The sequence below is a fragment of the Cricetulus griseus genome, assembly GCF_003668045.3.
Source record: "Cricetulus griseus strain 17A/GY chromosome 1 unlocalized genomic scaffold, alternate assembly CriGri-PICRH-1.0 chr1_0, whole genome shotgun sequence".
Lineage (NCBI taxonomy): Eukaryota > Metazoa > Chordata > Mammalia > Rodentia > Cricetidae > Cricetulus > Cricetulus griseus.
In genome coordinates, this window is record NW_023276806.1 from 139,022,377 (window position 1) to 139,038,371 (window position 15,995).

General features: G+C 43.3%; 1 pseudogene; it reads left to right on the plus strand.

The window, feature by feature from the left end:
- Positions 1–851: 851 nt before the first annotated feature.
- Positions 852–10,682, plus strand: LOC113832373 (annotated as a pseudogene).
- The last annotated feature ends 5,313 nt before the right edge of the window (positions 10,683–15,995 follow it).

The window sequence follows — 15,995 nt, forward strand, 5'->3', positions numbered from 1 at the left end:
AACCAGTGGAAGGGTTTCTTGACTGTTGAATGGGACTTGAACACCACCCAAAACCAGGAGGCCTCAGCTCTGATATGTAATGCCCTCACTTATTTCCTCACACTGGCCTTAGTAGTGAGCATGCTGAAGGTTCCTGAAGTCACATCATTGAGAACATCACTAATTCCATCTCTGCATCAGGGCAAAGCCCTTCCCCTGGGAAGAGATAACTATATTCTCTACCATAACTTTCTTGTGATTCTGCTTCACCCAGCTATGAAGATGAACAAAGATGATCCCAAACACAGCTGTTTACACTGTGTGAAGATGTGTTTATGTTTTCCCTCACTTGCCTAAGGTATCTGATTAGCTTAATAAAGAGCTGAATGCCCAATCCCAATAGCTAAACAGGAGAGAATAGGTGGGACTTCCTGGCAGAGAGAGGAACTCAGGGATATTATCTGGGATGGCAAGAGAAGCCATTGAGACACAGAGGAAGTTGGACATACAGAGGAGAGGTAAAGAGCCATGTGGCAGAAAGTAGACCAATAGCAACAGGTTAATTTAAGTTGTAAGAACTAGCTGGTAACAAGACTAAGGTAAAGGCCGAGCTCTCATAATTAATAATAAATCTGTGTCATCATTTGTGGGCTGGTGGGTCTAAGAAAGCCCAACAAGAAAGACTTGATACACACAGAACTGGTTTGAACTGTTAATTCTGGGTGTGGACCACAAAATGTGCAGAGTTTGAAAGTCACTATTTCTTATGTCGAATGATGACAAGCATATTGATCTTCCATTCCTTCACTTATGCTAAGAAAAGAGTTAAGTAAGTAACTTAAAGAAAAAGAAAAGAAAAGAAAAAGAAAAACATGGATGGCTACAAGGGAATGAGTCTGGCAAACTGTAAGTCCTCTTCTTGACCCCCTCCAGATAAGCACCCCTGTAGAACAGGTACAAGGAGCAATGAGTGAACAGAGAGGGAGCTGGAGTCAATAGACATCTAGGATTCCTCACTTGGTTTGATTAAAACATCAGCATTTGTCTTCTTCCTCAGAGATACTGGGATGAGGGCATGGGAGGGAGCATCTGTGCCAGGCTCAGGCTACAGGACCTGAGGTGCTCTTGGAGTGTCAATGGGTTTTCCAGTTGCTACAGACTCAATAGTTGACAGGGGTCTGGGAAAAGGTGGAAGGATCCACTCATTCAGAACTTGAGTTCTGAGAGCCTGGAATGACTGGTATCTGTCTTCATTTCTCTTAGCACGGTATGGACCTTTTGAGGTAAAACTTTTCAAATTTTCTGAACTTCCTATGTAGGGCATAGGGATCCTATTTCCCCCTGCCTTCTGCTCAGTTGAGGTCTGCTGAATCTGAATATCAATTATTTGGTATGCTTCTTCACTCTGGGATGGCCTTTCATTCTGCACAGTGGAAGATATGGATGAGGGAAAGTTGTCCATGGCTGACTCCACCTACATCATTGTAACTAGTATGCTTTCCAGAGTCAATTAAGGCAGTTAGTACTCATGGAGTAACTGTCCATGAACAAGTGAATACAGAGATGTATGTGTGCATGGGTGGAGGATGGATGGATGGATGGATGATGGATGGATGGAGGATAGATGATGGATGGATGGAGGATGGATGGATGGATGATGGATGGAAATGGATGGATGGAGGATGGATGGAGGACAAATAGATGGAGAATGGATGGATGGGCGAGAGGGTGGATGGATGGACAACAGAATTGTTCTGTTCTAATGTTTTCCCTTTCAAAATTCTCATCAGCTATTTGTGATGGTACACACTACTGGAATCCAAGCAGTGGGATATGGAGGCAGGAGAGATTACATGCATTTGTCAATGTGGGATACTTAGTGACACAGAGAAGAAAAAGAATTCTAAACTAACATGCAAATTCAGCTTGGTCAGAATAACATCTCTATAAAATTCATCTTGGTTACAAGAACATCTCTTTGAGGAAATCCTTATTTTCCTAATAGGAACATCTTCTATCACCATATGTATTTGCTGTTAATTTATAAAATCCACCTAACCAATATTTGTGTTTCTCTTTTAGACAAAGGTATCTCTTGGGTAGATACGGGAGGGAAAAGCAATGGAAGAAATAGGTATTTTATTTGGGGGAATAGTGGACATGGTTTCACTGTATAGTACTGGCTAACCTGGAACTTGCTATGTAGACCAGTCTGGTCTCAAACCCACACAGACTCACCAGCCTCTGCCTACCAACTGCTGGGAATAAAAGTGAGCACAACTGTGACTGGTTCATCTATTTGAGTATTTTAAAAGTACCTCATCCTTTTTGTTCTTATTGCAATTTTGTTTATTCTGGAAGAAATTCTCTTTGGGGCACTTGAAAATCACTTGCTGACTAGTTCCAGCAGTTCCACCTACTTGAAAGGTAAAGGCAAGAGGATCGCTTGAGACCAGAGGCTACCCTGAGTAATACAGCCAGACCTGGCATGAACTAGTAGTAGCATAAATTATAATTTACTCATATGATTTTACTTATAAAGCAAATCACTTGGAAAATACAATCATCTCAAGGAGCTCATTTTGGTATCCAGTATGAGTCATTTGCTGTTGCTGCTTATTGATGAATATTCTTTATTTTCAGGGGTGTGTTTAGCTCTAATGAGAGCAGCTTTAACACACAAAGTACAAACTACAACCCTGGACCCCAAAGCACCGACTACGGGATATTTCAGATCAATAGCCAATACTGGTGTAATGATGGCAAAACCCCGAAAGCAAGCAATGGCTGTGGGATACCCTGAAGCAGTAAGACAAGGCAGGTTTAGAAGGACAGCAAACAACCCACCTGCTCTTATGTGCAAGAGCAGAGATTCTGTGCAGAAGACATAACACTGAAGGGAGCATCAGGATCCTGGGAGACTGTCTTGGCTGTTAGAAAGGAATTGTTATTCATATCAAAATTAGCCAAGGAAGATGTTAGGCTTAGGACATAGTCTAGTGATGCCCTGCCTGCCAATCAGAGGACCCTTTGTTCTACCTCCAAAATTCACTCAATGAATAAACAATATAAACAGAGCCTGGGAAGATAGCTCAGACAGAAGAGTCCCCTAAGCCATGTTTGACCCTTAGCACCCACATAAAAGCTGAGTTTGGTGGCATGCATTTGTAAAACCTGCTGGGGGTTTACAAATGTAAAGTGTAAAAATCACTGGGGAGTCTGACACAGGCAGATCCATGGGACTAGCTGGTCAACCAGCAAAGCCTAATCTGTAAGACAGTTCCAATGGAAGAACCTATCTGAGAAACAATGTGGACTACTGCTAGGGAACAGCTCCTGGGACTTTTTTCTGACTTCTACAGACACAAACACACATGTGCAGGTTCACTGGTGCACATACCAACACACAGAGAGACACACATGTCAAATTAATAGAAAATTAAAAAGTAAAGAGCTGGTATCTCTAAAACTTGAGGGATTTTTAAAAAACCTATTCTCCATGTACTCATCCATTCACAGACACATAATTAAAGTTAATAAAAATAAATATTCTTAAGAGATTGTTGTTTTATAACATTAAAGTTTCAGGAATATGTACCACTTAATTGTAATTGGCTGTATTTCTGTATTGTCCTGAAGATTTCCATTGTAGATATTTATAGGGGTAGTTATTATAACATTAAAGTTTCAGGAATGTGTACCACTTAATTGTAATTGGCTATATTGCTGTGTTGTCCTGAAGATTTCCATTGTAGCTATTTATAGGGGTAGTTATGGATATTGTTGTAGGGTCATTTTTGATGAAATGAATTTTATTATGAAAAGTTCTAGTATATACAAATGAATATATTGGCATAATAAAGATCATATGACAGTGTACCACTAACTCACTGACATTTTGACAAACTGGCCTTCATTTATATGTACTGATGTATTCTTTGGAGATCTTAGAGTGAATTACAAATATCATATTTTGTTTTTAAACTCTTTAGTTTACATGTCCAAACAATCTAATTCATAGATAGACATTATATCATCTAACAAAATAACATAGATTTATGTATTTAAGATGCAACTTATTTTTAGCAAGAAAGAAACAAACAAGTTTATAACAGAATGGAGGCCTGGGATGGTAGAACTTGAACTCATGCCGTGATAGAAGTAATATGTAATTTGTTGTGCACAGATAAAATTGGTCAATATTGTTCTATTTTTTCAGGGTAGGAACTGAACTCCAGACTTGCTACATTTTAGTCAAGCAGTCTAAATCATGAACTATTAATTCTTACTATGCTACACTTGGTTGCTAAAATTGTGGAACTTTTGTGGCCTGTTTGGCCTGTCTTTAAGGCATTGTGTACACTCACCTGCAGTCATTGGAAGGCAGTAGAACTATAGAAAAGAGGAACATCACTCCCTGTTGAGTGCTCAGAGAGTTGATGGAACTGGGAAACTTTGGACATTTCTCTTCTAGTCTGTAAATCTGTGCTGTAGGTCCATGTAAAGTTGTATCATGGGTATGTGTACTCACATAAAAACATGTACAGATTTTACATTTTTACACAAATTACATTATGCTTTCACAGCCTTATCATATGGTTATAACTCAAAACTACATTCATAATAACAAACACTGACCTGAATTCTCACATGAAAAAGTGAATAAAATTACAGTAGCAAAATTCTATATGCTGAAAACACCACTCTTAAGTCTTGAGTCTTTTCCTTTTTTAAGATTTATTTGCTTATTATGTATACAGTATTCTTCTTGCATGCCGGGAGAGGGCACCAGACCTTATTGTAGATGGTTGTGAGCTACCATGTGGTTGCTGGGAATTGACCTCAGGATTCTGGAACAGCAGCCAGTGCTCTTAACCCTGAGCCATGTCTCCAGCCCTAAGTCTTAAAGCTTAAAGAATCTGGCTCCTTTTCTTTTTCTGGTTATTAATTGTCAGGAAGAGCTTTGTTCACACAGACTTGTGCATTGTTTTCTTTCTGAAAGTATTCATTTATCTGTCGGGGGGGGGGCGGGGGTTGGTGCATATAGCACTGTGTACCACGTGTGTGTCTTGTACCTGTAGAAGCCAGAAGATTTCCTTCTCCTGGAACTAGAGTTATAGACAGTTGAGAACTCTCACATGCATGCTAGGAATCAAGTACTCTGTAAGAGCATCCAGTGCTCTTAGCCACTGAGCCATTTGTCCAGCCTCTGTTTTTCTTTAGGATAAATTTTTCACTGGTAGACCCAGGTGACAGTCCAGTGTGTTCTATTTCCAGTGTGAGAACAAAGATGAACTTCCCTCATGGGTCTTCATTGAGAAGTCAGGTGTAATTCTAATAGGTCTGCCTTTATAAGACAGGGAGAGCCTTGCTGGCTGACACCTGTAATTCAAGGACAGTCTGGAACACAAGATGAGGTCTGGGAGAGCTTGAACTTCATAGTGAATACTGGTCTCAAGACACCAGAGAGAGGCTGGAGAGATGGCTAAGCAGTTCAGAGCACTGGTTGCTCTTCCAGAGGTCCCAGGTTCCCTGTACCACATGGTGGCCCACTGACTGACTGTAACTCCACTCCAGGGATCTGACAGCCTTTATGTCCTCCATAGGGTCAGTCACACATGTGGTACACAGACATAGACGGGGCAAAAATGCCTATGCACATAAAATAAAAATAATAAACATTTTGAAAAACATTTCATTTGTATTCTTCTCAGTATCAGCAAATGAAAACTTTATTTGAAAAGTACCCACAGCCTCCTAAGATGATCACTTTTAAAGGGCACAAAATGTTAGATTTGTGTGTTTGGTTAGGTTGAGTTTGAAGTCCTATTGCTTTACAGTGACCCTTTATGTTTTAACATGGAGAGGAGAGTTAAAGCATGGTCTAAAGGTGCTGAGAATGATGTCCACGGGAGCCTCACCTATAATAGCAACACAAAATGGGCAACAGCAATGAAAACATGCTGGAGTAGAAACTGGCTGAGCAATGGGATGACATGTGACACGGGCTTCTAGAGAACAGGTACATGGGGCAGGTCCATTTGGGGAAAATGTTCACATAAAGTGATTCAAGTGAAAACCAATGCAAAATGGTGGGTGTGCACAGAATAATTCGATGTGAAGGAATGTTGGTGAAAAGTGGTTGCTGGTTTTAACTGTAAATATTGGTTGCTTTTTTCTTTTAGTTGTTTAACTTCAAAATTAAATGGAAGAAACCTGCTCTTTTCAGAAGCAGAATTACCTCCCCATTCTTAGTGAGCCACAAATTTAAACCACCAGGACATTTCTCACCAACGCTGTCGAAAAAGAAGGTCAAATGCTGAAATCAGAATTACAGAAACTTCCTGCTTTTCACAAGGCTCAAAAGGTGGAAGCCACAGCTTCAAGAGAAAGGAGGAACTTGGAGGATGCTTAAATGCCAGGCTTGCTTTCTCTGGTCAGCCTGCAGCAGCTTCCAGGTCAAGATGAAGGCTCTCCTCACCTTGGGACTCTTCCTGATTTCTTCACTGTCCAGGCCAAGGTCTACAAACGATGTGATTTGGCCAGAACTCAGAAGAAAAATGCAATTGATGGCTATAGTGGAATCAACATGGCAAACTGTAAATCTCTTCTTCTTGACCCCTCCAGATAAGCACCCCCTGCAGAACAGGTACAAGGAGCAATGAGTGAGCAGAGAGGGAGCTGGAATCTATAAGCGTCTAGGATTCCTGTGTGTTTGACTTGGTTTGATAAAAAACATCAGCGTTTGTCTTCTTCCTCAGAGATACTGGGATGAGGGCATGGGAGTGGTATCTGTGCCAGGCTCAGGCAACAGGACCTGAGGTGCTCTTGGAGTGTCAATGGGTTTTCCAGTTGCTACAGACTCAATAGTCCACAAGAGGCTGAGAGAAGATGGGAGGACCCACTCATTCAGAACTTGAGTTCTTAGAGCCTGGAGTCACTGGTATTTGTCTCCTTCATTTCTCTTACCATGGTATGAAACCTTTGAGAGAACATTTTTCAGTTATTTTGAACTTTCTATGCAGGGCAGAGGGATCCCATTTCTCCCTGCTTGCTGATTACATGAGGTTGTGCTAGTTTGAATGCCATTGGCCTCCATAACTTCATATGGAGTGTCACTATTAGGAGCCGTGGCTTTGTTGGAGTGGGTACGGCCTTGTTGGAGGAAGTGTGTCACTGTGGGGGCGGGCTTTGAGGTTTCCTATGCTCGGGATACTGCCCAGTGTCTCTGTCGACTTCCTGATGCCTGCAAGATGTAGGACTCTCAGCTACTCCTCCGGCAGCACAACTTGCCAGCATGCTGCCGTGTGCTACCCCGCCCCTCCACGATCATAAAGGACCTAATCTCTGAAACTATGTAATCCACCCCAATTAAATGTTTCCTTTATAAGAGTGGCCAGGGTCATGGTATCTCTTCACAGCAATAGAATCCCTAACCAAGACAGGAGTCCCCTGAAACTTTATTACACTTCTTGGAAGATTATACTTACTCTTGAGGGCAGCAGCCTTACTCCAAGTGCCAACCGGAAACTCCTCGATTACAAATGTCAAAAGCTCCCACTGGCACACCAGGAGCAGCTTGCAAAGTGTCCCGGTTGCTCACAGTCAGCAGAGTTATACCAGGGAAGCTTCTGAAGGCCTTGACGCTACCACTGCCGTCATGGTTGATAATGCAGGTTGCACTGCACCGCTCATGATGTTGTCTCCGTTAGGCTCTGAAGACACCACGACCACAGCACCACTTACAAAGAAAACATTGATTGAGGGTGGCTCACTTACGGTTTCAGAGGTGCAGTCCATTATAATCATGAAGGTGACCATTGTAGTGTGCTGGGCCTGAGAGTGCTACATTTTGCAGGGAACAGGAAGTCGACTGGCTGTCACATTGAGCGGAGCTTCAGAAAAAGAGTCCTGAAAGCCTGCCCTCACAGTGGCACACTTCCTCCAACAAGACCACACCTCCTAATAGTGCCACTCCCTTCGGGGGCCATTTTCTTTCAAACCACCGCAGAGGTCACGTTCCTGTTTTGCCCTTGCCAGCTCTCATTTGCAGAGAGACATAAACCTTCGTGATATCATCCCAGGCCTTATGTTCCTTAACCATCAAAGCAGCCTCCTTGTTTTTCTGTATACTTTAACCCTGTGTCCAACCACCTGAGGCAGTTCAGGGACTTCCTCAATATAATGACCTTTGGGTTTCACCCAAGCTGGAGACAGTGAGGCAGCCAGCCAAGGCGCAGCAGGGGGCATTTCATTGGTTATGTTGATTCTGCGGTGCCAAAGGCCCATGTTTTGTGCCAAAGGCCCACGTTTTGGTTGGTGAAACATGGGGCTTCTCAACATGTATTTCCAAAGGCACCCTTAACAGAAAGGTAGGTTGCACCACCTCCAACTGTGAGAAATTGATCCACAATGGGGCTGCCTGTTGTTTTTGCGCAAGTTGATGTGAACAGAGCTCACAATATCAGTTCCGATGGGAGCTGTGAACACATCTGGCCAAGTGACATTTTTGCCAGATTACGCGAATGGAAGGAAAAGGTACATGCCATGGTGGGGAGAGAAAGTGACCCCTTTTCACCAAATGGATGTTTTTGGTACAAACTGATTCGTTCTCAAAGGGATTCTGTTTGGGGCACTTGAAAAATCACTTGCTGGCTGGGGACAGTAGTTCCACTGACTTGAAAGGAACAGGCAGGAGGATTAATTGAGACCAGAAACTAAACTGAGTAAAACATCCAGATAAGGTCTGATCTAGTGATAGCATATTTTGTAATCTAATCATATTATTATTATTTTTTAAAACAGCATTCTTTTTTATAGATTTTATTTATTTATTATGTATACAACATTCTTCTCCCTGGGGAGACTGTCTTGACTGTTAGAAAGTCATTGTTAATCACATCAAAATTAGCCAATGAAGACATTAGGTTTAGGGCATAGTCTGGTGATAGAATGCTCTGACTACCATTCAGAGGGCTCTTCATTTTACTTCTAAAATCACTGAATGAATAAACAATATAAACAGAGACTTGCAAGACAGCTCAGACAGAAGAGTCTCCTAAGCCAATGTTTGACCCGCAGCACACACATAAAAGCTGAGTTTGGTGGCATGCATTTGTAAGACCTGCACTGGGGAGTCTGACACAGGCAGATCCTTGGTGCTAACTGGTCAACCAACATAGCCTAATCTGTAAGCCAGTTCCAATGGAAGACCATGTCGGAGAAACAATGTGGAATACTTCCAAGGAACAGCTCCTGAGGCTTTCTTCTGAATTCTACATATGCACACATACACACATGCAGGTTTACTGGTGCACATACCACAACACAGAAAGACACACATATTAAACTAATAGAAAATTTGAAAAATAAAGAGCCAGTGTCATTAAAAGTTGGTGGGATTTTTTTTTTAAACCTATACTCACATGTCCTGGAACTGGAGTTACAGACAGTTGAGAACTGCCAGTGGGTGCTGGAAATCAGGTCCTCTGGAAGAGCATCCAGTGCTCTTAGCCACTGAGCCATCTGTCCAGCCCCTTTTTTTCATTAGGATAAATTTTCACTGGTAGACCCAGGTGACACTTCCAGTGTGTTCTATTTCCAGTATAAGAACAAAGAGCACCTTCTGTCATGGTAGCTGACAGTGCCACACCTCCAGTGACTCCCATCACTTCAGGGGGTTCTTTACTTTGTATCAGAGCTGGAATCCGAAGAACACAATACACTTGAGTATAACCCAAACCCTCAGAGAATTGATAAATGAGAAATAAAATGCCTTACACAATGTCAACTGAATAGAATCAAGAGAAGCTATCTCCAATCATCACAGATGCACAGACACTTGGAAAATAATTTCTTGTATTCACTGATCGGTGTCACAGTGGAGAGCTGGCTGGATCTGAAAAATATAAAAAATGGGTTTTATAACAGTCCTTGTCATTCCTCACCCCTGTCTTTCAGATTTGCTCCAGGATGACATCACTCAAGCCATGGAATGTGCAAAGAGGGTTGTCAGGGATCCACAAGGCATGAAAGCATGGTATGTTGGAACTTGGGAAGGGGAAACTGTTGGTTGTGTTGATATGTGCAGTGAGTCTTCCTAAGGCCCAAGTGTCTTCTGAGATCTGCAGGCTCAGCTGGGGTCTTTCACTGCATCATCAGTTTTAGGGAGTTTCTCCAGCGTGTGAGAATCCCCACACATGACTACTTCCTTGTCAGGCCTCCAGACTATTTGTAGAATCAGTCAGCCGTTCCATACACGTGATGTCACATTGACATTGAGCATGCTGTGCTCTGCTCAGGGTCTGGAGAGGATCACACAGCCATGCGGACAAAGCTCCACCTGTCAGTAGCAGTTTCTGGGTGATGCTACAGCCTGTGTTTCACATTTGATCTTGGCCCAGAACCCAATCTCCATTAGTGTCACTGTTACAGTATTTTCCCTCAAAGGTTTGAGTATGTGTGTGACAGAGGAGACAATTTTAACCATTTCTCTCCTGTCTCACTTTCCTCCTCAGGGTGGCATGGAGAAGCCATTGTCAAAACTGAGATGTCACCCAGTATATTCAGGGCTGTGGAGTCTAACCGCTGTGCTCTTCTGCTTCAGCTCATTCTGTCTCTGTATCGCTATAGAAGTAGAAATGGGAAAAGTCACATGTTCTTGGACTCCCCTTTAGACAAGCACGATTTAAACAGAAACGGGCAAAACGTAGACTGTTTCCTCAGAGGCTTCATGCTGACTAATGTCTTCATTGTTCTAAGCAAAGCCATCATTTTTTGGTTACCTAGGCAGCAGATGCTGGTGACAGTGGTCTAGCACTTTGACAGTCACACGCATCTCCATACATCAGTTCTTCATCTGTGAGGTAATTCACATTCAGTTTCAGCAGAATTAATCTCCATCTCCCCCTTGTTGGATAGATATACAGCAAATATTTACAGGAGGCAGTAGATTTTGGGTAAAATGGCAGCTGTGTGAGATCCCTGGCCTTGTGTGTGGGCTCAGCATCCAGACAGTTAGAACAGCCACTGTGTGGGGCGAAGTGGGTTTGTAAGGAAACAGAACCCTGAGTGGATAAAACTGAGGCCCCTCAACTCAGAAACTTGTTGTCATCACATGTGTGACCTTCATTAAACTATGTTCTTAAAGTTGTCCCATTTATACTGCTGAAAAAGTAAATTCTCACCTCATGTCAAAGTCTGTTTTAACCCTTGATAGAGTGTTTCCATGCCTCTTACAGATCATGAGGTATTCAGGACAGATTAGTGACTGTGCTAACCCTTAACTTTCTTCAAGTAGCTTCATGCATATGAACTAACTCTAAGACAGATGAGCTTGGATCAGCAAAACTAAGTGTATTGTGAAAAACTACAAATATGATTAAATGATTTCAATGCACACCTTTTTCTGTTTCATTCTTGTATGATGTCTCTGGGGGAGATTTATTTTTCTGTATCGGGAAAAGCAACATGGAACTCATAGTAGTGTGTAGGTCCTCACCTACAAGTAGCCTGTGCCTACATCTTCACCTGCATATGGCCTGTGCCTACATTCTCATCTACAAATAGCCATTACCTGAATCAGCATCTACACATAGGTGTCCTGCATAACCACCTACACAGAGACATTGCCTGCTCCCTCATCTACACACAACCTGCTGAATATTTCTGGTATAATATTCAATATCATGCTGACCAATGTCCGTTGTCCCTGTAGGTCCTTGACAAAGTAGTTCCCAAGTTATAAAAACTCTAGTCATGTAGACATGAAGACATGACCACAGTGACAGCCACAGCCCTGTGCTTCTGTCACTACTTTTCTGTTTGTACTTGTCACTCTCTGTATCTATAAATGTTTCTTGAGGCATTAGAAAGTTCATGAGAAACACCATATTTTATTTTTAAACTCTCTATTTTCAGCTCCAAAAGCTATAATGTTTTGGATTTTTTGCTTTTTTTTTTTTTTCCATTTTGCTTTATGTGTGGATGTTTTGCCTCCACACACCTGCACCTCCTGTATCAGTGTCCTACAAAGTCAGAAGAGGGCACCAGATCCCCTGTGACTTGAGGTGCAGGCAAGTGTGACCTGTGATGTGTTCAGAATGGAACCAGGTTCCTCTAGAAGAGCAGACAGCTTGTGCATTCTTAGGAAATATTTTCTTAGCAATTTTTCTTCAGCATAGCAGAATAAATTAAATGATTAAATCTGAACAAACTCTGCAGCAATCCTTTTTAGGATTGCTGCACTCTTGTCTTTCAACATCACTACAAATGATACCATTCACGCAGTAGCATGTGCAGAGTATTGGGGTTTTTTTTGTAATTTTTTATTAGTTCAAATTAGGAACAAGCTTGTTTCATGTGTCAATACCTTATCCCTCTCCCTCCCCTCTTCCCACTCCTACCCCCCAGCCCCCAACCTACCCCTCATCCTATCCACCCTCCAGTCCCCAGCCCTCTACAGGGGCTCCCCAAAGTCCACCACATCACCCTGGGCCGGGCCTAGACCTTCCCCCCTGAGTCCAGGCCGAGAGTGGATCCCTTCACATGGGATGGGCTCTCAAAGTCCCTTTTTACACTAGGGAAAAATATTAAAATACTACTAGGGGCCCCCTAGAGTGTGGAGGCCTCCTAATTGACATCCATGTTCAGGGGTCTGATCAGTCCTGTACTAGCCTCCCAGACATCAGTCAGGGATCCACGTGCTCCCTCTTGTTCAGGCCAGCGGTTTTTGTGGGTTTCACCAGCCTGCTACTGAACCCTTTGATCTTCATTCCTCCCTCTCTGCAACTAAGTTCCAGAGTTCAGTTCAATGTATATCTGTGGGTGTCTGCCTCTGCTTCCAACAGCCACTGGATGTGGGTTCTGGTATGGCATAAAGAGTAGTGATCAGTCTCATTATAGGGGATGGACATTTAGGTTATCCTCTTCACCATTGCCTAGATTGTCAGTTCATGTCATCCTTGTAGGTCTCAGGAAATCTCCCTAGTGTCAGATCTCTCCTCGGACCTATAATGCTCCCTCTAATATGGTATCTCTCATCCTGCTCTCTTCTGTTCTTCCCAGAGTACTGTTTTAAGAGGGGAAAATTGATACACTGTTGCAGATATATGCAGTATGTCTCTCCATCCTTGAACAAAAAATTCATGGCAACTCTTGGAGAGTCTTACTCTTCTACATTATCCTTCTTTTAAGCACAACCTGGGCAATTAATATCCATTCAATTAATAGCAATATCAGGGTCTAACTCATGACCATGTTGTATGACAGATGCAATATTTTGTTTTCTCCAATGCATTTGAGGTGTAATTATTATAAAGAGGATGGGAAGGGGTGCTGTGAAATGCTATCTTCTGGTCATAACATGGCTGTTGGACCCATAAATTCTCAACAGCAGTGGCTTCCTGCTCAAGACTGGGTCCATTAGCATTTCATGCTGGGTGAGGGAGGGGTGTGTGAGGCCCCACCTCTCCCAGAGGAGCTCTCAGCAGTTAAAGGTTCATGGGGAAGGTGAGGGGAGAAGCCACATTCCTCAGTGGTGTAAGGGACTGGTAATTAATTGCCCTTGCTCAAGCGAGTAACACCACCCATGTTAATGCAGCAACCCTAATCCATGCCCTGGGCACACATACACAAAAGCACTACTTGGAAGCTCAAGGCTGACATTCAGTGCCTCTCTCAGTTGCTCTCCACAGTACACTTTGAGGCAGGTACTCTCACTCAACAAAGAGCTCACATTATACTTGGAGGCAGGGTCTCTCACTAACCAAGGATGTCACTCTTAAGGTTTGTCTGGCTAACCAACTTGCTCTAGAGATTCCCTGTCTCCACACCCCATGTGCTAGGACTCCAGGTATGCCACCATGTCACATGGCATTGTACATGGGACCTGGGTAATCCAACTGTGAGCCACCATGTCTGCACAGGAAGCACTTTACCTGCTGAGCCATCATCCCAGCCCGAATTTTAAATGAGAGAGCGAAGGGACACAGGGTCTCTGACAGATGGCTTCAAACTGGATACATATCCAAGGATGACATTGAACTTGTGCTCCTCCTGCCTCTACCTCTTGGGTGCTGAGATTACAGGCATGCACCAGCACCCCTGGTTTTATGAAGCCTCAGGATCTAATCCGAGGCTTTGTGCACACCAGATAAATTTTCTACTGCCCAGAGCTTCAGTTTAATCTTCAGGAATAGTTATCCATTATCTCTGGGATTAAGGTATAAATCCCACTGTAGTTGGGATTATCAATTTCTGGTCCAGCTTCCTCCAAATGCATTTTCTTCCCAGGCACCCTGCACTGCTTTACACATCTTCCTCGGCCTCCTCTTGCTTCTAGACCTCACCACACATGGTTTTGTTCCCATCATGCCCCACTCTCTCAGTGTCTGAAAATTGGCTAACTCTATATATAATCTGAAACTTGGGGGTACCTCCCTCACAGGATTGTCACTATGTTTGTCTCCCATAAACAGTGAAACTCTTTCTGTAGAGCTCATCACACCCATGAATTGTGTTCCAGTCAGCATGATGAACTTCCCATAACTGCTGCTAGGACAAAGATGATGTGTGCCTAGTCCCTTCCCCAAAGGGAAGTCTGGGCACAGGGCATGCCCAGCTCAGTGTAGCAGCTACATAAACACTTTAGAATCTCTATTTCCCTATATGGTGGTGGGAATAGTCTTGCCAGTCCAGTCAGGTAGGAGAACTAAAGATAACTGTCTGTGCTTCAAGATTCAGAATCAGACAACAGACAGCAGAGTCACTAGATAGGAGAATCCAAGGCTCTTCATGGATCTCCTGCTTATACCTATGTCTGTTCCTTTAATGAGTCTTTTGATTCTTGTATCTAAATGCCCCTCTCTAATCCATATGCCGATCCAATTAATCTAGAATGTGATTCAACATGCTACTTGGACATTTGTGTATAATGTCTCCTAATGCAGGAGTACAGATCCCAGCCTCTGGCTCAAGGACCAGCATCTGATGAGCACAGGATGAGGGTAAAGAGGGAGAGGAGACTCCATAACATCCCAGTCCAACTGGAAGAAGGTAGATCTGAGGGTAACATCCCAATTACATGGGGCCCCTCCCTTTGCCTCCTGTCCTGTGGAGCCCTTTCTTTCATATACAGTAACAAAAGGCAGGGAATGTTAGGTCATGGTCCTGCTTTTCTACATATGGTCACAGTAACAGACAAGGCAGCCACTATCTCTCTTTAGCCCTAACAACAATGTAAAGTAGATATTCTCTCTTTGTCTCTGCCTCTTCAAGCAGGCACAGCCCTGATGATCACCCACACCCTTGAGTTATGACCTCATATCTCACAGTAAAGCTTTGTGTCTTAGAACCCCACCCCCTCTGGAAACTTGTAAAAGTGAGGCTTCTGTGTGTTCCCTGTACTCTTTCCTCTAATCCATCCTGAGATGGATTCCTTTTGGTGGTGGCCGGCATTATCAAGAAGACCTGTTTACCTGAAATACATCTTAGCAGCTGTGTGTACCAGCCATCTTCCTTATCCAACAGTTATCACTACCGTCCATGGCTAGGTGCCATGAAGAGAAGCCAGACACAAGAATCTGCTAGCCTAGGGTAAGGAAGGGGACAGTGAGGAGAAGAGTAAATGGCAGAGAATGGTTCTTTCTGGAGGCCCCTGGGTGAACTTCAGAGCACCAGTGGGGTCCCCGTATGTGGACCAGGTGGAACAGAACACAGGGAATAAGGAAACAGCAGAAGGGCAGGCCCAGGGAGAGTGGGTGCAGGCAGCCCCAGGAGCAGAGAATTCTCTCATGTGCCTGGGGCAAATGCACAGCACAGGCCAACTAGTCTGCTGCTGCTTAGGCTGCATCGTCAGTCACAGGTTTTTAAGGTGTTAATCTGTTGTTGGTTTTTGTTTGTGTGTTTGTTTGCTAGAAACTGGCACAGTATGGGCTGTGTGGTAGAAGTGACAGTGTTACTCAGGCCACTGGGGTATGTTTAAAGATCATTTCTGTCAGTGTTAATCTGTGTCCTGA